Source organism: Engystomops pustulosus, chromosome 6 (genome assembly GCF_040894005.1).
Source record: "Engystomops pustulosus chromosome 6, aEngPut4.maternal, whole genome shotgun sequence".
Classification (NCBI taxonomy): domain Eukaryota; kingdom Metazoa; phylum Chordata; class Amphibia; order Anura; family Leptodactylidae; genus Engystomops; species Engystomops pustulosus.
Window position 1 is genome coordinate 82386365 of NC_092416.1, and position 25828 is coordinate 82412192.

General features: G+C 40.5%; 1 protein-coding gene across 2 annotated transcripts in view; it reads left to right on the forward strand.

The window, feature by feature from the left end:
• Positions 1-4329: 4329 nt before the first annotated feature.
• The window catches only part of LOC140135364 (synaptotagmin-1-like), a 180552-nt gene continuing 159053 nt past the window's right edge, over positions 4330-25828 (forward strand). Inside the window, exon 1 of one of the 2 annotated variants that reach the window (XM_072156781.1) lies at positions 4330-4447. The gene's annotated coding sequence lies outside the window, so the exon portion shown is untranslated. Of the gene's footprint in view, positions 4448-5477; positions 5770-25828 lie in introns of those variants that run through there. The other variant, XM_072156780.1, reaches the window with a different exon arrangement.

Sequence of the window (25828 nt, forward strand, 5' to 3'; positions counted from 1 at the left end):
GTATAAATTAAGCACACTAACCCCTAATGGTTTAAATGAAGCTATAGAATCAATCTAATGTGCAGTAAGCTTTTGTACACCTCGAGATCAGTGTCTCCTCTTACCTTTCCAACATATTTCTGCTAGGCCCCGGACGTTTTTTCTGTCCTCATCACTCTCATTCCATGCTGTGATCGTAGCGAACGATCTTCGCTTAATGCTCCCTTTTTTCTCTCTGCGTGTCCCGTAGTTTGGACAGTATGGAGGATCCACTAACATTGCTAAAGCCTCATCCATCACTTCATGTACACTAATAAAACAAAGCTAGCTCTGGCTAGTAAAAGGTAATATCTGGGCCATGATAACATAACATAAATTTGTTACATTACATAACACAGGAGTGGTATTAAAAGCTATGTGAATTAATGAGCAGTCCGAGGCAGAGTTATTGATGGAAAAAAGTATGGGGTCATAGGACAAATCCTTAATAATAATAATAATAATAATAATAATTCCTTTATTTATAACCTTATGGTATATCAACAAAGGGCAGAATAAAGAGGTGGTGTGCAAACTCTATACACTAAAGGAGAGGTTAGTGATGCCAAGGGATGAGCTTGTACCAGGGGACAATGGTCAACAGTGGCCATGATTTATACTGTTGCACTTTAACTGGACTATCATTTGGGCCTAGGCGTTTTTAGTCCAGTATGCACTGTATGATTATATATAGAAGTTTCTTTTTACTCTATACATTAATTGTCCCCTGTATGTACTTTTCCATATTTGTACTGTCTTTTAAATGATCCCCTTTCCTTTGGATTTTTTATGGATGAATTTAATAAAATATGAATTGTAATTTATTTGTGTGTTTTGTATACATTATTTGTGAGTTAAATAGTGATATATATATAGTGCAGTGTAGGACTGTCTAAGCACTGTCTTACAGTGTCTGACACATTATTTCCATATAAGCAAAAGTTAGATAAAAGTGTTAAGCAGTTGCGTAAGTAGGAGAGGCTGGGCCCGATGGCAAACTTCTGCATGGGGCCCCCCTTCCCCTGAAAAAAATATATACATATTTGTACAAATATGTTTATACAATTACACACATTTATATACTTACATCTCCTTCCCACTCTGCGCCGTACAGAGCTACGAAGGGTGCATGAAGAGGGCTCACCCTCTTCAGAGGTTTGGTTCACTTCATATTGCAGCAAACACCCACTGCTAATAACCGCGATTGCTAATATGCTATATGGCTTCTGGAGATTCATTAAAATGCGCCAGTGGCTCACTGTAATGAGTCCTTTGTACTGCAAAAACCTAAAAATTCAAATCACCCCACTTTTCTTAGTACTGATATTAAACTAAATAAACAGTAAAAATCATAAACACGTTAGGTATCGCTGGGTCCCAAAATGCCAGTTCTATCAAAATATAAAAATGGTTAATACCGGCGGTGAACCCCATTATGAAAAATAGCCAAAAGATCGCAAAGTCCTCAAAATGGTAGCAATGAAAACATCAGCTCATTTAGCAAAAAAAAGTATGAAAAAGTTATTAGCCTCAGAAGGTGGCAAAATAATTTTCTTTTTTCGTACACATTGGGGCAGATTTATCAAGCTGTCTGAAACTCAGAATATTCCTAGTTGCCCATGGCAACCAATCACAGCTCAGCTTTCATTTTACCAGAGTTCATGAATATTTTAAAGGGGAGCTGTGACTGGTTGCCATGGGCAACTAGAAATATTCTGAATTTCAGACAGCATGATAAATCTGCCCCATAGTTTTAATCATTGAAAAAGTATTAAAACACAATAAAACCTGTATAAATTTGGTATCGCTGTGATCGTACCGAACCAAAGAATAAATTATTTTAAATTTATCCTCAAAACCTGTAACAAGACCCCCTAACTGCAATGTGTCATTTTCATCACTGATCTATTTTTTGGCCTTTCGAATCATTGCAATTGGTATTTCTACCCCTCTTCTTATAGCTTTTTATAGCTCTATAGCTTCTTCTCCGGACACAACATTCACTGGCATATATCATGCATGTCTATTTCATGTCTACCCAGGAATCTTATCCACATGTTTTACTGCATGACTAATAAACATAGGATAATTAGCAATAATGATCTGGTGATGGGGCCACTTGTGAAGAATTCTTTGAATTATTCAGTACTTGTCATGATAAGCAGGAACCCCTACTGTGTGCTCTTAATTATTGTGATGAAATCCCTTTCTTGTCTTCGTTTAGCATATATAATACCTTGCCAAATTCTCTGGATTGTAAATTTGCACCTTTGCTAATTATAGCTGCCACACACTGCATATCATAACTCTTACTCATTGAATACATACCTGCTGTGTAGTGTAGGTTGCAACATGATAACAGTCGGTTGATATACAAGACAATCTTACAATTGTCTACATTTTATTTTATCAATCTATATTGCTATTTCATATCTAACTATATGTCCAAAAATGCAATAGTAAATACCCAGCCGGACTAATAAATAAAAGGTAAGCACTGAAAGGTATGTCTGTACACAGCAGAGCCTGGCAGGCACAGTGACGTCATCACAGTGAGCATGCCGGGCACTATTGTAGTACAGACACGGAGGAGCAAGAGGCAGAACAGCAGCAGGGGAACGAGGAAAGGTGAGTAGAGTTCATTTATTTTTATACAACAAAAGAGGGGCCATAAGACCAGGAGCAGAGAAGGGGACATGATAAGAAGAGGAAGTAGAAGTGGGAACCATAAAAAGAAGTACAGCAGAGAGGGGGGCACAATAAGAAGAGGAGCAGAGAGGGGGGCACAATAAGAAGAGGAGCAGAGAGGGGGGCACAATAAGAAGAGGAACAGAGAGGGGGAGGGCACAAAAAGAAGAGGAGCTGAGGGGGTGTGCAAAAAGAAGAACAGAGAGGGGGGCAGAATAAGAATGGGAACAGAGAGGGGCACAATGAGAAGAGGAGCAGAGAGGGAGGGCAGAATAAGAAAGGGGTAGAGAGGGGGCCCAATAAGAAGGGAGCAGTGAGGGGCACAATAAGATGAGGAGCAGATAAAAGGCATAATAAGAGGTGAAGCAGATAGGGGGCATAATAAGGAAGGGAAACAGAGAGTGGGCAAAACAAGGAGGGGAGCAGAGAGGGGGCACAATCAGAGGGGGAGCAGATAAGGGGCATATCAATTTGCTCGGCTCCTTATGCTTTACAACATGCTGCTTACAAAGTACACTGCATTCTCACTGTCATGAGTTCCCTCTAATTCTCTCATCTTCTTTTTCTTTACAAATATCTTTTAGCCTTGTAACAGGAAAGGGGGATTCAACCAGTACAAGGAATTAGTGGCAAGAAGGTTGGACCAGAAAGGTGGATAGAGGTTGGCAATACGTTGCCATACTGTGGAAAATCACTTTACTAACACAAGCTCAGTAAGAGGCAATCCCACTATAAACGGGTGTGAGCCCCAGTATAGTAGAGCCATCACCAACAGTCTAGGATCTTATTTTTGAATTAAAAACTTGTGACTCGTAACACTCTGCACTGAGAAAGGCCGCTTTCCATTTAACATCAACTGCAAACTTGTGTTCTAGGAAGAGGGAAGGGTGACTGGGAAGCGATGGGGACTCAGGGCAGCGGAAGAAGACATATGCTGCAATTGAGGCCTTATTTACGAGACTGAGCTGGAGCTTAGAAGGAGCAGTTGAGATGATGGTGATGAGATGGTTGGCACGGTGGGTTAGTAGTTAGCATTACAGCCTTGCAGCACTGGGGCTGGGCCAACATCTGCAAAGATTTTGTATGTTCTCTCCATGTTTGTGTGGGTGTCCACTGGTTTCCCTCCACACTCCGAAACATACTGGTAGGTTGATTAGATTGTGAGCCCCATTGGGGAGAAGGACCAATTTGGCAAACTCTGTGCAGCGCTTCATAATCTGTGTGCGCTATATAAATAAAGGAATTATTATTATGATTCTGCTGATCCTACCTTTGTGAAGTCAACAAGCTCTGCATTCTATAGTGCCCTTCAGCTTCAGGAATTCCATGAGTAACTTGCGCTGTTCAGTTCCTTACCAAATGTTTTTGTAGCTGCAGGCTATCACCACTAGAGGGCATGCCTAGACAATGGCATGCTGTGTAACAAAGCAAGGTGAGTGCATAATCTAATAAAAGGTGTCAACGTTTTGTCTGTGTGACAGTGAGTCAATATCACATCTAATGACACACGGGAGCTTACGCCAGTGTTGTAGGAAACTGTTGCCATCGCTTATGTATCTTATAACTGGGAGGAGATTTCCTGTTAGCTACATATTAGTCGCATACAATAAAGAGACTGTGAATCAGTACATACATTCATAGAGGTTACCTTATCAAGCGCATATATCTCCAGATTATATGTATCTATATTTACATGTCCTGGACTGAACTTTGTACCTAGAACAACAAATAAGACAACCTGGTAAGTTGGATAGACAATCTGCTTGCTATAAATGGCTTTTAAGTTCTTAATAACAAGCAACATGTACTGTAGATGTAATTAACATCTTGCACTGTCTTCAGCAGTGAATGGAGGACGCCTCTTCCTGCTGTTCTGACACTTGGGCAGCATTTCATTATAATTTAAATGTCACTCCTTTAATTGTGAGGAAGTCTTCACTTTATCCCTCCCACTAATTGCCATGCACATCCAATGTAATTTATTAATCATATGTTGAAGGAGCAGGGAATAGAGTCCAACTGTTATGTTGTGTTTTGGGAAAGATGGCTCTAAAATGTGTAGTTCAAAGACAGAAAAGTCATATTATAGAAAGTGAATTCAATCTTTTTAAAGGTAGACCATTATATATTCTGTTCATGTTATATGTGAGTGAAGAAGTAGAGATGTACTGTAGCAGTCCTGTTTTATTGCTTATCTCCAGAGCTGCATTCTCTTTTGTATTCTTATGGGTTGGATACTATAGCTAAACAGATTTTCTGATATTTTTTAAACTGTAGCTATTACAAATGAAGCAAAACATGTAAATAATAAAATAGACATTACCCTTTAAATGTCTGTAGTAATAATGTCACATACATAATCTTGTTACCACTATAGTCAATCACCAAGGGGAATTCTGGCATGTATGGCAAAGGACTAGCCAGGTCAGACAATGGCTTCAACGCTCATATGAATAATGTAGTAATCTTTTTCGTTATTTTATATGGTTTACAGCACATACAAATCCCTATTTTCTAATTTGTTTAATTCAGATAAATCATGCTTATCAAATCATGTCAGATATCAAACAACAACACCTCAGTTCTGCTTCATTTGTTAAACAGAGTATGTCTGGACTGTAGTTGTGATGGCAAGTCTGTTGGATAACTACATGAGATGTAACAGGGATTCCTCACACACAGAGAGGGAATGGAGGCAAGTTGTTAGCAACAGTTTGCATTAGGATATGAAGGCTTCATTCATTCTCACCACCCTGCCTGATAGAGACAGATGGAAGAGTCCTCATGATAAAGAAGATTCCTGGCTGTGTATGTGTTTGTCTCCACCTCCCAAGCTTGCTGGGGCTCCACCTTAGCCAAACAACTGTTCTCACTGCTCTTCAGCACTGTGGGCTGTGGACAGCTCCCTCCAGCAGCACAAAGGCAACATTCAGCACCTGGGAGAGCTGGACAGCAGCATAGCCTCCAGCCTGGGATCACCTCCCCCCTTCTCTTTTCCTTGCCTTGACTTGCTAGTTGGCTTTGGAGAAGAATAAAAGAACTTGGAAGAATAGGAGAGAACAGGTAAGGAAAGCAGCTTCCACTCTACAGATCTTCTATGCATTGTCAGATAATGGGGATTAATTCATACAATTCCCACCAATCTAGGGAACTGATGTGCAAGGTCCTGCTTTCTCCTATTTATGGAATAATGTAGGATGTATGTAACATAAACCTATGCTGGTAACAACAACTATATCATGTTTACTTACTATAAAGAATTTATAAATAAAAATATTGTATTGTGGAGTATTGAAAACAATGGAACATGTGGCAGATGTAAGCACTCTCTTTTTGATGAACATGAATTTACGTTACCTAATGAGGTATGCTGAGATTTGTAGTTCCCTACACAGTGATGCCATTCTGTGAAGTACAGTGGCAGATGGCTTTAAATAAGGTGTGGCTTTGAGGTGATATGAAACTGTCTTAAATTATAATGTGTTGCTGAGTATTGCATCGTTTGTATGTAGATAGATGATCATGTGAATTTCCATCTTCCTGTCTGATATCACTGGATGATAACACTCTATCTGATGCTTACAATGATCTACTTGGTGGTAACATGCCTTCTCCATGTCTCATCTCCATTTGCTGATGTCTGGTGTTCAAGTTTGAAGAGCTCGGGGAAAGAATAAAGTTTGCTGTCTGTTGACACCAAAGTAATCCCCCACCATGTGTTACTGGTTGTGGCCAAGTTTCATGTATTAACATAATGAACTCCGGACAATTCTTGTGTGCATTGTAGGGATTTGATATTTTCATCTGATGGATTCACAGAAGGCTTCTTAGCATGTAATCCCAATGGTTTTACATATTCAGATAATAGGCACAACTGAATGACTCTGTATATGAGTCTGGTCAAGTAGAACCACAAAAAAGAACAAAGGTAATGGCTAAGAAAGAAAAAATAAGGGTTTAATATTTAATGAGTATTTACTGGAGAAATCCTGACAAGTAGCAACAGTTCTATCCAGGTTTCAGAAGTGACTGTTCTTCAGTGTTCCTGTTGTTTTAGTTTTCATATATGAGAGCAGACCTGCCATTATATTTGGACCTGAATGGGTTAAGCGCGTGCAGTGTTGTACACCTGTGCACATCTATGTACTGCTGCTTTCCGGTGTATTGTTGTGGAGGGAGCCAAACAATCACTTGTTTATGAGTTCATGGTGAATATTGCTGGCAGATACCTCATCTATCTGATTTGTTACCATGACTCCACTTTGGTATGTAGAAGAAAAGCTATTCTAATCTTAGATATGACTAATGAAAAATGCTTACCATATACTGATTCCAGTTAAAGGATTGGATATACAGACATCTTTGTGCATAATAGTGATACTACATCATAATAATCATGACATATTCAGCATATACTATAGAAGTCATATGAAACTCCCAGGGGAAGAATTCAGACAAGCAAATTCTATTTGTTATTCACATGGCGGTATTGTAGTTAATGAAGCTTGTTATGGTCTTCAAGAATCCATTGATGACTGTTCTAGCCATTCACATATACTTGACATGCCTCTAACTCATGATCTGTCATGTTTTAATACACCTTGCAGGGTGCAGATAGCTATGGCCTGCTCCAAGTATTATGTAAGTAACCTTAGGGAGAGATATTCACCTGTGCTGAATTAAAGTCCAATACAAAATGACAATAAACAATAATTGTGTACAAAAATGATATTATTTAATCGCTGATTCATTACAAACTGCCCAAAATGCTAGAGTAACATATGGAAAATAGAGAATTGAGCTGTTGGGCTTAAAGGGCTTTCCTAGGTTCTTACCAAATTAGAGAAATACCATATTCTGCTAAGTAATGGTGTGAGAAGCCAAAAAGTTGCCTTAGCCACCAGAAGGAGCACTCTTTCCTCCATATATAAAACACCTGTCTGTCTGATGGTCACCACAACACCAGGTAAAAATGCTCTTTTGCTATCGAACAAGGAAAGCCAGGACATGATTCTCCATTTTTTTAAAGAAAGCTGACAACTCCTTTAAAGAACAACTCATTTATAATTAGCCCCCAACATTCCTGACCAATCAGTGTCATTAGTTTCAGCAGCCAATATTAGGGTCTTTACTGTTAAGTGGGTGGTACTTGGCTGAATCATACAGCCTTCCTGGTGACATTTCTTTCATTAGTTGTTTGTTTTCTAGCTCTTGCCTGTCACGGGTGTCCCTGTGATCCATGTCTCGGATCGTTGGCACACCCGTGCCCCTCTCCATGGCGTCGTTTTCCCCAGCCCCCACTTACCTCTCCAAGCTCCTGCTTCCATCCCGGTCGGCGCGCGCTTCCCCGCTTCCTAGGGCTCCCAAAGATTTAAAGGGCCAGCGCACCGCTGATTGGCACTGGCCACTTCTGGGATTTCCATTTAAACCGGCTGCTCCCATCAACCCCCCGCCGGATCTTTGAGCTACAAGCCTTAGAGAAAGCTTTACATTGCTGTTCCTGTTCCTGTTTCTGTATCTGTTCCTGCATTGATCGCCCGTTGTTACCTCGTTGTTACCTCGGACCTGACCATGACTCTGCAGTAGGTCTTATTTAGTAACAAGATGCTGCACAGTGTTGGTCCCATGGGCACCATAGCATTATTGACAGCTTGATTTGTTTTTTTTTTATCCATCTTCACCACCCTCTGACTAAATGGGCATAATGGTGTGGTAAATGGGTTGTGTTACAGGACAATTCCAAGCACAGGTTATAGCGCGATTCTATGCGAGGCATGATCATGCGCTAGATACACTGAGATGCCGTAGTAGTAAGGGGGTAAAGCTCTTGATACATCTCCCCAAGAAATTTTACAATGGATGGACCATCATAAAAGCTCTTATACCTCTTATGTCATACCCTTATCCTCATAGACATAAGCTCTTGCTAACAGGGCCGTCACTCCTATTGTTCCATATGACTGTTTGTACTCTGCTATGTATTTTATTTGTGTATGTCACCTATGAATTGTAAAACGCTACAGAATAATGGCACCATAGAAATAAAGATATTTATAATTATTATCTTGCCATGCACCATTAATACAGTGTAAAGCAGTCATACTTTATTAGGAGCTTAAATCATTATTTGCTTACTAGCACACTGCCATGTGTAGACAGGCTGACCAATTTTCACCAAATTTAGGTGGTTCATCACCATATTGTAGTGAAGACTGTTAGATTTAAATGTAGTTTAAATTAAAAAAAAAGTTTTTTATTAGTGCCCGCTTTAACAGGGCTTAATTTTTAACACGCGTTTACGGAAACATAGAGTTTTAGAGCTAAACACATTATAAAGCAGTTGACCAATTGCTTGTGCGTCTGACATCTTCTTCTCACCTTCCCCAAAAATATATACTTCTTGCAAAGGTTTAAAGCAATCTTGTGTCCAGGAATGTAATTATTATCTGGTAACAGGTTCCAATAGCCCATGCTATGCTGATTTTAAAAATGCCCTTCATTATTAAACATTTCAGTACTTTATAAAACTCAAATTCACATTACCTGGCTCACTGCCAGTAGTGTGTGGTGAGTCCCAATTGTAGTGGAGCAGCTGTAGAAGCCTGTGTGCCTGTCTCTCAGTCTTCTGATGCATTCTTCCTCTACTCTGCACCATCCCTTCCCTCCCCTGCCTGATAAATGCACATGACAGGATGTGGGGAGGGAGAGGCAGCTGGATGAGTTTGGAGGAGAGGAGACTGAGACACAGGCACACACAGGCTGCAGCTGCTCCTTACTGAGGGGCTTAACATTCTCCTGGCAGAGAGCAAGGTAGTATGGATAAATTAACATCAAAGCTGCCTAACGACCATGACTATGGGTAGGTTAGAATGTTGAATTTCAACATTAATGCAAAGGTTTCATTGGTTTTGTGATGTAATTTTTGTATGCACCTCATGTCACAGATTTCAGACAATGACTGGGATATACAGGCAGGGATAACATTATTACAATGATTGTAGTTTTTGTTCTGTTCAGATGTTTCTGAGGTCATAGATCCATTTAAATGAATAATAAATGTAATTATTTTTATAAGATAGAAAGCTCGGGTACAGCTGTCTCCATGATTGTTGATATTATATAGCAGCACTGTGGCTGAGTGGGTAGCAGTTCTGCCTTGCAGCACTGGAGTCCTGGGTTCTATCCCACCCAGGTCAACATCTGCAAAGAGTTTGCGTGGGTTTTGCTCCAGGTTCCTCCCACACTCTTAAACATACTGGTAGGTTGTTTAGATTGTGAGCCCCATGGGGACAGGGACCGATTTGTCATGCTTTGTGCAGCTCTGTGTGTGCTATATAAATAAAGAATTATTATTATTATACTGACTTTCTAAACATATTTGTGTACATAGTAAAATAACATTTATGGCATTGACATTTCTAATGGAAGCAGATACATAAAACTTGATAATCATCTTGTCCCTAGAGAGGATCATCCATTATGTTCCTCTCTCTGAGTCCTGGTAGTCCATGAACTTATTGGTAAATGAAATCTAAAACATTACCTTACCAAATGCAAGTATCTGAGATATCATGATATGCTAACAACTCAAAACACTAGTTCAGAAAATAAAATAAGAAAAGAAAGAATTTTCTGGCACCATTGAAATGTTACCCAATGATTCCTTTAGATGCAGTTATTCAAAGTTCTCCTGGTTGTTCTGTAGATGAAGTTTCAAAGGAAATCTACCAGGGGCACTTACTCATAGATCCAGGCACTGCGACTGTGGTAATTGTTTTAGATTTGTTATCCATGGCATCCTTCCTTCTAAAATCAACCTTTAGAATTATGCAATTGAGCCTAAATGGCTCCCTGGCTAGATTACTAGAGCCCCTCGGTGCTGCAGATTCACAGGCTGTTACAGTGTGCAAGGAGCACTTACCCCATCCAGCTCTGTGCTGAAATGTCCTCTAGTGCAGTGAAATTATATAGAGGGAGGGGGGAAGTTCTGGAAGAGCAGGGGGAGGGTAAGACAGTGTAACAGCTTGATCAGTTGCAATGGCAACAAAGACAATTTCCTTTATACAAGGAAGTCCCTGGGTTACATACACGATAGGATCAATTTATATGTAGGTCGGAACTGTATACTTTATAATTGTACCACCTGCCAGAATTTTTTTCAGTCTCTGTGACAATTGGATTTTAAATATGTTGGATTGTCATCAGAACCAGGATTAACAATAAAGCTTAACTACAGACACATATGATAACTGTTACAGCTGTTTATTGTAGCCTAAGGACAAAGAAGAGTAAATTGCCAACATCCAGAGGTCCATTTGTAACTAGGGGTCGTCTGTAAGTCGGGTGTTCTTAAGTAGGGGACTGTCTGGTATATTGTGTAAGAAATAAGGCCCAGTGTTAAGCTATTTGGCCAACTTAACCTTCTCAGGAAGTTTTGGGTGAACTTCACTTCAAACTCTTTATTACCAGTCAGTCATATGTTTTGAACACTTAAACATAAAAGAAACCCCTAAATAAACCAACAAAAGTTAATATTCTATGACAATAACGGCATTTTCCAATCAGGGATTAAATCTATCAGTACATGAATCAATAAAATGGACTGTAAAATAAAAGGATTTTTCTGCCACCATTGAAATGTTACCCGCTGATTCCTTCAGGAGCAATTACCCAAAGTGCTTCTGGTTGTTTCATAGATGAATGTGTGAGTCATTAAGATTTATAGTGCTGTAACATTACTTTTCCATTTTGCCATAGACTGTGCATGGCCACCTGTGAGGTATGACTGACAGATACGTGGAATTAATGCACAAAACTTCAATCCTGTTAAGAGTAAAGAACAAAGGCATAAATAGTCATGCTGTATAGTCATGTATAATATATCAGAAACTATAACTATAGGAACAGTCAGGGTGGACTGAAGAGCAAGAAAATACATTTTGTTGTCTGTAAATGATTTTCCTAGGGGAATCATGTATCCAGAAAGATAGGAAGATGGCAAAGGCTTCTGTATAGAGGGGAACTGACTAGTTGACTGTGGTCAACTCAGATACTTTAAAAAGCACTGTAGACATAGCCAAAAATGCTGCAGGTCCAACAATGAGCACAGCATAGACTTCTATTGGGTGACATATGCACTGAGGATCGCCTTATCTAACAGAACATGTTATCCATCATTAGATTCACTTTCTTGCAAAAAGAGCTCTACCTATTTTTAGTCAGGTGGTTTTTTGTCTGTCCTTCCTCACATAAAAAATCCTTGTCTCAGCTGTTTCAAGCTGCACAAATCCTTCTTAAGTCTGCCTTATACTAGTCTAAACCATTGAATTTAATAGGGAAACCAGAGGTGGATGCATGGATTTACCGTGAGCAAGTGTCCCAATGCCTTGTATACCACTGCACACAGACTCCAATTGTCCACATCCAAAGAATACACGTTTTGTGAATCTATGTATACTTCAAACATAAGCAAATTTTTCTCATATAGCACATATGACTGACGAGTTTCGAGCCCTTGAATGGCCCTTAGTTGTAAATGGCACTTCAAATTGTCCTTCAAGTAGAAGGGTCATCCATGGTTCTCAGTTAGAAGAGTAGCCTTTGGTTTATTAGGCTGTTTGTTTCTATTATCCTTAGTTGCTTATGTTGTTATTTTCAAGCTATCCCTTATTTTGTCCCAGCTGAGATTCCCTATAAAGATGATACTATTGGCATTACAAACCATGTAAGTCCTCCTGGAGGTCCATAAAAATAAATAGATGACAATGTCATCTTGTGAGTTCATCCTGCACTTCCAATCCTAGTAGTCCTATTCACCAGAAGGCAGCTTGTGGTGGACACATTTATTCCAACGTCTTTAATGAATAAACCCTTTTGGATGGATTCTCAACCTTGGTTTTTAAAATAGAATAGCCAGCTATACCTTAGTTCGTGGGTATTCCTGGAACCCTAAGCTTGAGTCCTCTTTTGTTCTTGGTTCTATGGTTCTACTTGTTTTTAAGGTAATTTATTATGGTTTTTGTATGAATCAAGTCATTTATATTAACAGCATGGTCCCCTAATCTTGTATTAAGTTGAATGTATATACATTTGTAACCTGTTTGACTTGAACTAAAATTGAGGAATCTAAGGCTGTCCACATCTACCTTAGGATTTCTATTTTTCTGTTCAATCATAGTAACAGAAAAACTGAAATCCTGATAAGGATGGACCCATTATATAATGGGCACAAACAAATGGTTATGGACCTCATTGACTGAAATGAGGTTCATTATAATTCCTGGTATTTTGCTGGATTTGAGTGACCTGCATGCTGAATTTTTTCACCATGATTATTAACAGAATCCACAATGGAGGCTGCTAATTCAATTCAATTGCAGGTATACACTTGTATATTGATATCTATTTCCTGACAGGTTTCACAAAGATTATTTTATCCAGCTTAATTTAATAAATTCATGGTAAGGTGGCATTGTGTTTTATTATTTTACGTCTGGCCACAAAAGGTCTGGCACCATAATAATTCAACTGGTTTCAATGTTATCTGAGGCCCTAAATCCAGAGTTGCACTGGGGACAGATTAGCATTTTGAGCTGTGTTCCTAGAACTGAAGCATTTAGGAACAAATCATCAAATGATTCCTCAGTAGAAGAGGCAATTTATCATATACTGTGTTGTTTGTGTTGGCAGTCAGTGTTAAGTTGGGAGGAGCGATCAGTGAGAGTGGAAGCTATTTAGAGAACGCTCCATTTAGTGGCAGTTGGATCATAAAAATTCCTAAACTTTTATTTCTAAAAGTAATAATGTTTGAGTGGTGACAACTGCTATTGGCCGATTGCAACAATGTAATGCATACCATTAGGCAATGATCCCATTCCAAAAGTGATGAAGGGGGAGATTTATCAGAACTGTAATAGTTGCCCATTTCAAGCAACCGGAAGTCAGCTTTAATTTTCTGACAGCTGTTTATAAAATTGTTAAGCACTGATTGGCTGCTATCGGCGAGTAGAACAGTTATGCTCTCACTTCTGATAAATGTCCCCCATAGTGTATAAATTGCCATGTGTTCATTAATATTCCTGCTAATCCATTTCTTTGAAGTCCATGAGACAGTTCCACTCAGTGATTGACAGCTTCCTCTAAATAGATTTTAATACAAGGATGTCTGTCCATCACTGTGTAGGACTGCTTAGTGTAGGTAATCATAGAGAGACCATTGATTTAAATAATAAGTAACATGTTAGGGCTCATTCACATGACTGTGTGCCCGCCCAGACCGGTTCCCGGACAAGCAAAGGGCCTGAAGGAGGAGGAGGAGGAGTGAGTGCTCGTGACCCCTCCTCCCTCTATAGGTTCCCTACCACCGTTTGCTCATCGTGCAGTGACTGGGAGCCATTGAAATCTATGGGGGCCGCGTGAATGAAACCTTAAACTGTTTATTTTCCTTCTTACCCCACGGTGCATGGTTTTGGCAGATTGGTTTGGAAGTTCAAATAATAGTGTTGAATAATAACCCACAAAGGTCAGCCTGCAGAACAGAAGGGCCATAAATTTATACCAGTCTTACAGTATGATAAATAATGTAATTCTGGTTCCAGTACGCACATAACAGTTTTTGTCGTAATAGTACCTCCACCAATATGCTACTCACACACCATACATACATACTGACTCGACAATGTGCAAGCAACAGCAGTCTGGTGCACAGAGATGTGCCATCCATGCAAACAGAAACAAATAGCAAACTTTAAGTGGGTTTTCTGTACTTTTACCTTAAAGGGGTATTCTCATCTGGGCATTTGCATTCAGTTTCATTAATCTGCCATGTATATACATTTCTTCAATTAGATGTCATTACAAAAAAATTACCTGTGTGAAGATAATTTCTTATAAATGTAGTCATATGGTCCCTTAGAAACAACACTGTGTTCTTGGATACGACCACCTCTCAGGAGTTACTGCAGGTCCCACAGCCGTCCTGTGGTAATGATCCCTGAATCCAGGAGGTCAGACAGGGCTCAATAGCGTATGTCTGGCCACCGCTACCAAAATGTGAGGTGGTGGTATGCGCGGAAGCTATATTGTTTCTAAGGGAAAACATGACTACATTTATGAGAAATTATCTTCACACGGGAACATTTTTTTTATAACATCCAATTGAAATATTTACATATGGCAAATGAATTAAATTACATTTAAATGCACAGATGGGAATACCCCTTTAACATAGTTTCCAATTCATGCATTCAGAGGCATAAAGAGGGGGGTACTTATCTTACTGGGCCTTCATAGGATATTGGCTTCACATCCACACCTTTTTGATATTCTCTGGCCCATGTTTCTATTTGTACTACAGAGAGCCTCTGTACAGTTTCTTAACACAGAGAAGCAAAAGGAATGGGATCAACTATGTCTTCAAGCAGGGAGCATAGTTTCTAAATCTGGGCGACAGTCAGTGAGGGGAACTCACTCTTGCATGTCCCCAATTTGTGCAAATTAGGATCTCCCATTTGTCACCTCACATATACTGATATGTACATAATATATACATAATATATATGTTAGTCTCGTTATTGGATCTCTGCAGCGATCCTACTAATTAACAGCCTCAACCATGTCAATTAAAACAGTGACATGAGTTTTAAGTGACATGTTTGAGGCTGTTAACTAGTAGGATCGCTGCAGATATCCAATAACGAGACTACCACATTGAGATATTCACCTCTAAATACTCATAGGATTACCATAGCAGCCCAAACATGCAATTATAAGATAGTTAGTGTGATCAATACTTGGAGTTTTAGGTCTGGCCAATAAGGTTTATTTTCTGTCTCAGGACAGATTTGTAAATAAGGTATAATGTTGCCTTGGCAGTCCTAAAAGGGCTAATCGTTTTGTAAAATTCTTGCTTCCATATCCAGACTTTCATCTCCATAATTTTTATTTAAATCTATTTCTGGCTGTGCTAATAAAATAGAAGAATATATAGATAAATGTATAGAGATTATGTAATGTTGTCAGGTAACTATTGTAGTCCTTTACATTCTCAAGTGACTACATATTCCACATAATGATCTGTTCTGCAAAATTCATCTCATTTCTATCACCATGAAGCCAGATTTAAAAGGGGCTACAAATCTTCAGCTTGAGTCTCAGTGTGGCGGAATATGATGGCCTGCCTTCTGTCGCCTGTAATAACTGCCACTTAAATGGGAATCTGTTGCGCTAGTTCCTTGTAGCACCTAAAATAGCCTTAATCTCTAGCAGCGAGCAACAGCTGGAAGATGACTGGCAGAGAGACTCAATATCTATATGCAATTACTGGGACTCTCACTAAACTGTGTTTGTACATGATTCATACAATAATGATGGCAAGGTTTTTAATTCTATATACAGTAACAGCGCTCGACTTTCTGTGGCAAACATCCATTCACATCTTAACTCCATTACTGTCTTATTAGCTTGAGCTGAGAAGAAATGTTGTGCATTTCTACATTATTTCCTTTAGTGCTTTTTAATAAGAATTCATATTTGATTGCCTTTTATAATAAAACACTTGTTAATGTTTATAGAGTAAGTTTTATAACTTACATTTGCACTTTAAATATATAATAATCAGTGGCGTAACTAGGAGAGGCTGGGCCCCATAGCAGATTTCTGCATGGGGCCCCCCCTTCCACCCCAAAAAAATAGACATATGTAGGCTGCATTCACATAAACGTGTACACGCCAGGCTAAAGCCTGGCAGGCACACATCAGACGCGCTGGGGAGGTGATCGCGGCTCACCCCTCCCCTCTCCATAGAGTATAGAGCCGCATGGTCATTCTTATGGCCACAGATCTCTGTTGCGGCCACGGCTCGAAACAGTGAGTACTCGTTGTGCTCACTGTACTGAGCTGAGGCGCTATAGTCGCCTATGAGGGATGTATATCCGTCAGCAAATTGCAGCCAGATATACATCCCCCATACGTTCTTGTGAATTGCCCCTACACAGACATATTTCTACAATTACACAAATTTATACACACCTTTATATACACACACATAAAGTTCTACACGTGTATAGTTGCACCCATATACATACAAGTATACACACACATTTGTGCACTAATACAGAGTGTATACAAACTCACAGTATATACACTGACCATATATACACATGCAGTATAAAAAGACCAAATACACACATACTGCATATACATACAGAATATACACACATACAACAAATACACACACATTCAGTATATACAGCATATACATACATACTATATGCACAGCATATACAAAAACACACATACATATACATATATTTATATATATATACACACAATAAATACAGCATTTGCATCTATGCATATATACACGCTATATTAATATACACAATATACACAGTATATACATATATACAATATACACAGTATATACATATATATAATATACACAGTATATACATATATACAATATACACAGTATATACATATATACAATATACACAGTATATACATATATACAATATACACAGTCAGAGGTCGCACTAACATTTTTCCAGAAGGGTAAAAATACTCCTCTTACCATTTTTGAGGAGTATTTTTACCCGAGGAGGAGTATGAAAATTTCTGTAATACACATAGCACACATAGCGCGCACACACACTACGCTCACAGGACACTGCACACACACTACTGCACGCTCACAGGACACTGCATGCACACACACACACACACTACTGCACGCTCACAGGACACTGCACGCGCACACACACTACTGCACGCTCACAGGACACTGCACGCACACACACACTACTGCACGCTCACAGGACACTGCACGCACACACACACTACTGCACGCTCACAGGACACTGCACGCACACACACACTACTGCACGCTCACAGGACACTGCACGCACACACACACTACTGCACGCTCACAGGACACTGCACGCACACACACACTACTGCACGCTCACAGGACACTGCACGCACACACACACTACTGCACGCTCACAGGACACTGCACGCACACACACACACTACACGCTCACGGGACACTGCACGCACACACACACACTACGCTCACGGGACACTGCGCACACACACACACTACGCTCACGGGACACTGCACACTCACACACACTACGCTCACGGGACACTGCGCACACACACACACTACGCTCACAGGACACTGCACACACACACACACTACTGCACGCTCACAGGACACTGCACGCACACACACACACACACTACTGCACGCTCACAGGACACTGCACGCACACACACACTACTGCACGCTCACAGGACACTGCACGCACACACACACTACTGCACGCTCACAGGACACTGCACGCACACACACACACACTACACGCTCACAGGACACTGCGCACACACACACACTACGCTCACAGGACACTGCGCACACACACACTACGCTCACAGGACACTGTGCACACACACTACGCTCACAGGACACTGTGCACACACACTACGCTCACAGGACACTGCGCGCGCACACACACACACTACGCTCACAGGACACTGCGCACACACACACACACACTACGCTCACAGGACACTGCACACACACACACACTAGGCTCACAGCACACTGCACACACACACACACACACTACGTCACAGGACACTGCGCACACACACACACTACGCTCACAGGACACTGCACACACACACTAGGCTCACAGCACACTGCACACACACACACACACTACGCTCACAGGACACTGCACACTCACACAGGACACTGCACACTCACACAGGACACTGCACACTCACACAGGACACTGCACACACTCACCCTGTCCCGTCGATCACATAAACGCAGGCAGCATTTGGAGCAGGACGGGGAGGGGCAGCCCCGCTGCCCACATGTCTCGCCCGGGGCCTGCGCTCTCGCTGCGGGTCTCTCCTGCCCGCCCCTGAGTCACGTGTCCTGCTGAGCGGTCCAGCGCGCGCTGCGATCGCTCTATAGACATTTCCCTCATTTGCAGCGCGCGCTGAACCGCTCAGCCTGTGCGCTACAGGGAATAATTGCCATGCGTTCTTTTACGCATGGCAATTATTTTGGGGGGTAATGGCGCCTCATCACGCGTCTATGACGCGTGGTGAGGCGTTAATGCGACCTCTGTACACAGTATATACAATATACACATATACAATATACACAGTATATACATATATACAATATACACAGTATACACATATATACAATATACACAGTATACACAAATATACAATATACACAATATACACAGTATATACATATATACAATATACACAATATACACAGTATATACATATATACAATATACAGAGTATATACATATATACAATATACACAGTATATACATATATATATACAATATACACAGTATATACATATATACAATATACACAGTATACACATATACAGACCGATAAATACATATGTATTTACTTACCTTTTAGGATGTGTAGGTGACCACCCGGCCGTGGCGTCAGGCGGTTGTTCCGGCGGGTGTTCGGGCAGGAGGGGGGGGGGGTTATGGTTGTGCGCTCGGGCGGGGGAGGGGGTGCGTTCGCCAGGCGGGAAGGAGAGGGGGATGCGTTCGCTGGGGCGGGAGGGAGAGGGCGATGCGTTCGCTGGGGCGGGAGGGAGAGGGCGATGCGTGGGCTGGAGCGGGAGGGAGAGGGGGGTGCGTTCGCTGGGGCGGGGGGCGTGGTCATCAACTGTGCCTCGCTATGCAGGGGGTAGGCGGGCCGCGGTTACCTGTGCCGGCGGACCGGGAAGGGACTGGGCGATGCAGGAGTGGAGGGTGGGCCAGGAGAGAGGTGGGCGGTAGCCGGAACACAGAGGGAGGGGCCCGGGGACACGATGTGCCAGGCACCTGGCAGTGCACTGCCGGACCACTTGGCAAAGCACTGACCACAGGGTCCGTGCATCCCCGGGCCCCTGAACCTCATGGGCCCCGTAGCGGCTGCTACGGCTGCTACGGCGGTAGTTACGCCACTGATAATAATATGATATTCTTGAAGACCAATTTTTTGCCATTCAGTTGTCACAGACTGAAGAAAACATTCTGAAGGTTGATGATTGGAGGCTTATATTTGTTACAACATATGGTGTGCAAACATAAAGTATTACAAATGTACATACATCTGAGAAAGTGAAGGTATATCCTGGGACTTGGGGGCATATCCTGGGGTGAATCTTACAATAGAGGTGAAGCCAGTCAGATAGTGTTAGTTTGGGCTCTGAATATTAAGGGCTGCAATTATGAATATAGGTTTCATGATAAGGTTTTGCGTGATACCATATCACAGTGACCATAAAGTGGTGCATACCATTACTACATGCTCTACAAAATGTAAAGGGGCAATTGTACAGTAAAATGAAACCTGTTAAACGTGCTATGACTAAGCTACTAAGTGCTAGGTATAGGTATTAAAGACAAGTGTAGTTTTTTTCTTTGAAGATATAGGACACCATGCAGAGAAAAAGAAGTGTTTAAAGGGGTTGTCCGACTGTAGCAGGTTGGCAGGGGAGAGCTTTCTAAAAAGCGCTGGTGCTCCCGTTGTTCCAGGCAGCGATCCATCGGAGCCATGTCCCTGTTTGTTTACAGGGGCACTGAAGCTCCACTCCAATAACTTCCTGGTGGTGTGGCATCCATGTATTTTGTAAACCCCATGTTAACAGTGATGTAATTAGACAAATCTGCTCTTCTCCACAGCTTTAATGCGTTTGAAAAAATTTCAAAAAAATGTAAATGCTAAAATTTATGAATTAAAAAAGCCCAAACTTTCAAATGCTTTTGTGATGTGTTTGAAAACACATGTGTTAACACCGTGTGTGACCGCAGCTTCATATGTCGTCATGGCCTCAAATCCATAATTTACAGTAGTGTCCACTCCTGTATATAACCCCCCTCACATGGCTTGTGTCCATTTGGATTTGAGACATTTGCAAAAAAAAAGTCTCGAAAAGAAGCCAAAAGTTGCACCTGCCAGAATAGGAAAAACTGAACTTCTGATACATACTTGTGATGTATCACAAGTAAAAAGACATGATCATACCTAAGGTGCAAAAAAGACCTTACAAATGTCTCAAATACAGGCAGTCCCTGGGTTATGTACAGGACAGGTTCTTTAGGTTTGTACTTAAGTTGAATTTGTATGTAAGTTGGAATTGTATATTTTATAAAAAAAAATTTGTCCCAGAGACAATTACATTTTCTGAATTTTTTGCTGTAATGGGAACAAGAATTTTTAATAACACTTCATTACAGACACCTTACAGCTGATCATTGCTCTCTTCCAGAGAGCTTCACCAGAGGTCACATTGGGCAGAGAGGTCCATCTTTAACTAGGGGTCGTTTGTAAGTTGGGTGTCCTTAAGTAGGGGATCGCCTGTATACACCAAAGAAAAAAAAAATAAGATACATGTCCCCCATTCAGGGTTCTTATTCATAATTGGTCTAAGAAATGTTAGTTTATGGACAGTGTCTTCTGGCTTCTTTAAATTGATGACTTATCATTAGGAGAGATCATCAATATTAAATAGTATATTCTAATCCAGACTCCCTATTGATCAGCTGATTCTGGAAGGGAATAGACACAGAGAGCCTAACCAGCTCTGTCTTCTCTATAGTGGCCAAACTGTTCTACTGGGGCTCAGCTACCATTCAAGTTGTGGTTACTTGGTGTTGCCATGAAATGGCAGCAGACAGAGAAGAAATTCTTTAGAAACTTCTTTTATTGCAACACATTTTCTATCATTCCTTCTTCTAGTACCTAACCTACAGTCACATGTTCTCCCTTCTTAAAGAGACATGGATGCTTGCTGTATGTTACAGCCACCATACAAAGAGAGGTCTTCTTTTGGTGATCGCTGGCATTTACTGTACAGTCAAACTATACAGTGAAACTACAAAGGCTGCAACTGTATTACAGGTATTGACAATGGAAGCTCAACCAGTGCACAATACAGTTGCCTCCTGTGAGGAGTAGTAGTTCTCTGTGTGATTTGATATTCCATATCCCAGCCTCTGAGATTATTTTTGCTGTATTGCTTATATGAGCTCGCATGTTTGTCTACAAAATAAGCTTCAATATAGCACATAGGCTTATTTCTCTAATGCACTGATAACAGAAAAAACATCATCGCAGCAAAGATCCAGCTGTGCGATATTTCTATCAGGCCTGGAGGATAATCCATCCTTTTCTCTTGATCTAATTTCCTTACTTGTGTGATGGATGGGACTTAGCAAGCAGCGAGTGGGTGTATGGGTGTGGCGAAATAAGTCTTCTATATGAAATCTGTTATTATAACATTTCTCCAACTATTGTGTGTCTCTGTGGCTGCATCCCATGTTCCATTAATCTGACAAAGACTCTGCACAAAATCATGCAGAAAAGACCCATAAAATTGCTGGATCCAGGTATTTGTGAGGCTTGTCTGCAATGAAATAGCAGGGACCCTGTCAAAGACTCGCTTATATTGGTAAGTGGCGTGCGGTGAAATAGCAGGAACAACACAAAGTACTTAGTGTGCCAATTTTCAATTAAATGTCAGGGAGCAGAAAGTGAAAGGAGACTACAACTGCTCCTCTATCATAAAATAGCAGGAGGCTTGTAAATAGGTACGCCGTTTAGCGGCACACACTTTATAAAGCAGCAGTATTTTTACTGTCTGCACAAATTAGCAAAATATGAATTGCTTTCTTTTTCTCTTCTTCCTAAAAAAAGAGGTTAGTAATGACTACATTATCAATCTAGAAGTATTAGCAGAATGACTCTAAACAATGTGGAAAAGTGGGGAAATCATTGCCATGTACACAAAAATGTAGCAATTCACAGGACAACCCCCTTCTCAGGACAACTGAAATATTAACTCCTGAAATAATGTGGAGTATAAGTTGCACGACTAGGTAATATGTGAAGGGACCTGGTATTTGGCTTTTTGTAGTCAGGTAGCAGATTTCTCCTCTCACACCAAATTCTGCATTCTTGATTGAGCTGAGAATGCATGTTTCCGGGGAAGTCAGAAAGAATAACTGTTGTCTGATAGTTAATGAAGGTATATGGGTATGTCACTTGTCCATGCCATACAAGTCTAGTGGATAGCGTTAAAAGACCTTTAGGGAAGAAAGAAGAGACTTTGGTATTAACGGGCTCCTTTGAAGACACATGGAGACTTAAAGTGGTTTTCCTATGAAACAAGTTGGGCCCTATCCAAAAAGTATTAAAACGTTACTAGCGCCAGAAGACGGCAAAATCCAAAAAATATTTTTTATACAGGAGGTTTTAATTTTTTTAAATGTATGAAAGCATTATAAAACCTATACAAATTTGGTATCGCCATAATCGTACCGACCCAAAAAATAAAGTAGACATTGCATTTGGGGCATACAGTGAAATCCGTAAAATCCAAGCCCACAAGAAAACGGCACAAATGCGTTTTTTCACCAATTTCACTGCATTTGGAATTTTTTTCCCACTTCCCAGTACACGGCATGGAATATTAAATACCACCATTAAAGTGTAATTTGTTACACAGAAAATAAGCCGTCGCACAGCTCTTTACATGGAAAAATAAAAAAGTTAAAGATTTTTGAAGGTGGGGAGTGAAAACGCAAAAATGAAAAAGGGCTGCGTCGGGAAGGGGTTAAGCCATTGATGCTCCACTGGGGATTTGGGGAAATTAAATATTCAACTATATTTTCCAGGATAGCTAAGGCAGCCCCTTTAACATCAAACATGACATTTTCAGAATGTAAAAAAGATAAAAGCCAAACCAGTATATCTATTCCATATGGAGCAGACTACAAAACTGTAGTCAATGATCCTTTGATTTGTTTGCATAACTTCAGCACAGGGAAATTAGGGAACTGGTTTGGCCAAGTAAGAGTCCGTAGTCTAGGTTAGGAAATTAAGAATACTCCTTTGCAATTAGAGGCTGCCTCTGCAGTTATAGCATGAAGAAGTGAAATGGTGAAATTAAACTGCATGTTACATCTCATCAGCTACTATTACTCTAAAAGCATTAGTGCTAGGACGGGGAATAATGCCATTCAAAGTATTCAGAATGCTAACTGGCATGTAACTTCTCACGAGTTCTGCTTTGTGCAGCATCTATACAACCATGCACAGTGGCGTAACTAGAAGCTGATGGGCCCTAGTGCCAGGCCCCGACTATAATGTATGGTTTATAGTAATAGTCTTCTCATATGGGAAAGGGACACCATAAGGGCCCCCTAAAGCTCTTGGGCCCTGGTCGACCGCAACCTCTGCACCCCCTAAAATTTACCCCCCTGACCATGCAACTATCTGGGATTTCTGCTTTAGGTTGAGTCTGCAGCACAAATATTAAGTAAATCATAAAAAATATATCTCTATATGCTCCAATTATTTTATTGGACATCTTTAAAGAGCTCACTGATAAACCGACAGTGCGCTGGATAATCAGAATGTTTTTAGGTAGTGTGACTTAGAATGTTAATGAAGGTAGGAGGTCCATCAGTACTTTGCTATTTTACCCTTCCAACCTGCCCCAACACCCGTTTATTTATCTGTGAAATTTTATTTTTACTGTTTGATCTAGACAAGAAATAGAGAAAGGCAGAAACCTTAGAGAAAACTGATCACCTGATGCAAAAGCAGAACAGTAAATAAAAGCTGCTCTGACAGTTTGGCTTCTAGACTTTTTAATCCCCTAAAGATCAGTCCTCTATGCACCTAAAAAACCAAGCACTTATTTTCATTTCCCATCCTTTCTGCCCAGAAAACTTTTCTTTGACATATGCACATGAGGGCTTGTTTTTGTAGTATAAATTGTATTTTTCAATGGGATCATTTTTAGGGTGATTTATAATAAATTAATTAAAAATTAACTATTCATGCATCAGAAAACAAAAGGGCAGTCTGCCACATGTTTTTTAACAAATAATTTTATAGTGTTCACTATAGAATATAATAAACAATTCTCTGTGGGTTCATATTATTTACAGAAAGATTTTGTTTAGATTTTGTTTAGATTTTAATACTTATGCACAAAAAACAAATGTTTGACCTCTGTTGCAATCTGTCCCCTAATCCCAGAAGTACCGTATATACTCGAATATAAGCCGAGTTTTTCAGCACAATATTTAAAAAAAGTGTACTTACCTTCCGACGCCACCCTGGGAGGTCCTCTTCTGTCCAACGATGTTCTGGCTCCCTTTCGTGCGCTGCCATTGCTCGAGCTGTGACGTCTGCTGACGTCACAGCTCGAGTGACGGCACCACTCGGAGAGAGGGACCCGGAGCATCGTTGGACAGAAGAGGACCTCCCGGGGGGGGGGGGTCTGGGCGTCAGAAGGTGAGTACACTTTTTTTTTTTCTTATGGGCTGGTCAGGGGCTGTGTACAGGGGGCTGCATGCTGTATACTGGGGGACAGGGGCTGGCAGGCTGTATACTGGGGATAGAATTCTGTTTTAGACACTTTAATGATGCACACAAAGAGTTGTACTATAGTGGAAATCAGTCAAGGAGTAAGTTTCATATGTAAAATGTTACCACATTTCTCAAGGCAAACTAAGCCAACTAATAACTAGTCTAAAGTGAGATTAGTTTTAAAAGATCCAATTTTTTGGATCAGATTAAATATTTTGTTGAAGTTTACAGTCAGTTTCTGGTGCAAAATATTCAAATACAAAATTGACACCAATAGAATAAATCAGCATAAAAAATTCCACAGAAATTATAAACATGTTCCTTTGTTTTATAGTTCAGACACAAGTCTAAACCAATCTCTGGGTTTTGTCTGAAAGAATCAACACCATGTCCAGAGAAATGGCCATAAGCATAATGCGAATAGGCATCCGAGGAGCACAAGCATGTCCACTGGCTCTGTAATTCATAAGTAATTAAGCTCACCCAGAAATAGTCATAGGGCAAGTAGGGATACGTTTAGATCATCATAGACAGTACTTTCTCAAAGAGAATTCATTAAAAGTTTTAGGCTTATCTTGACTGCTGGTAAGATCTCAGGTATTTCAGGTGTCAAATGAAGTACTGTTAGTACTCATAGGTAGCCATAGGTAACACGATGGCCATTTGTTCTAATCTTTTTTGCTTGAAATAGACTATG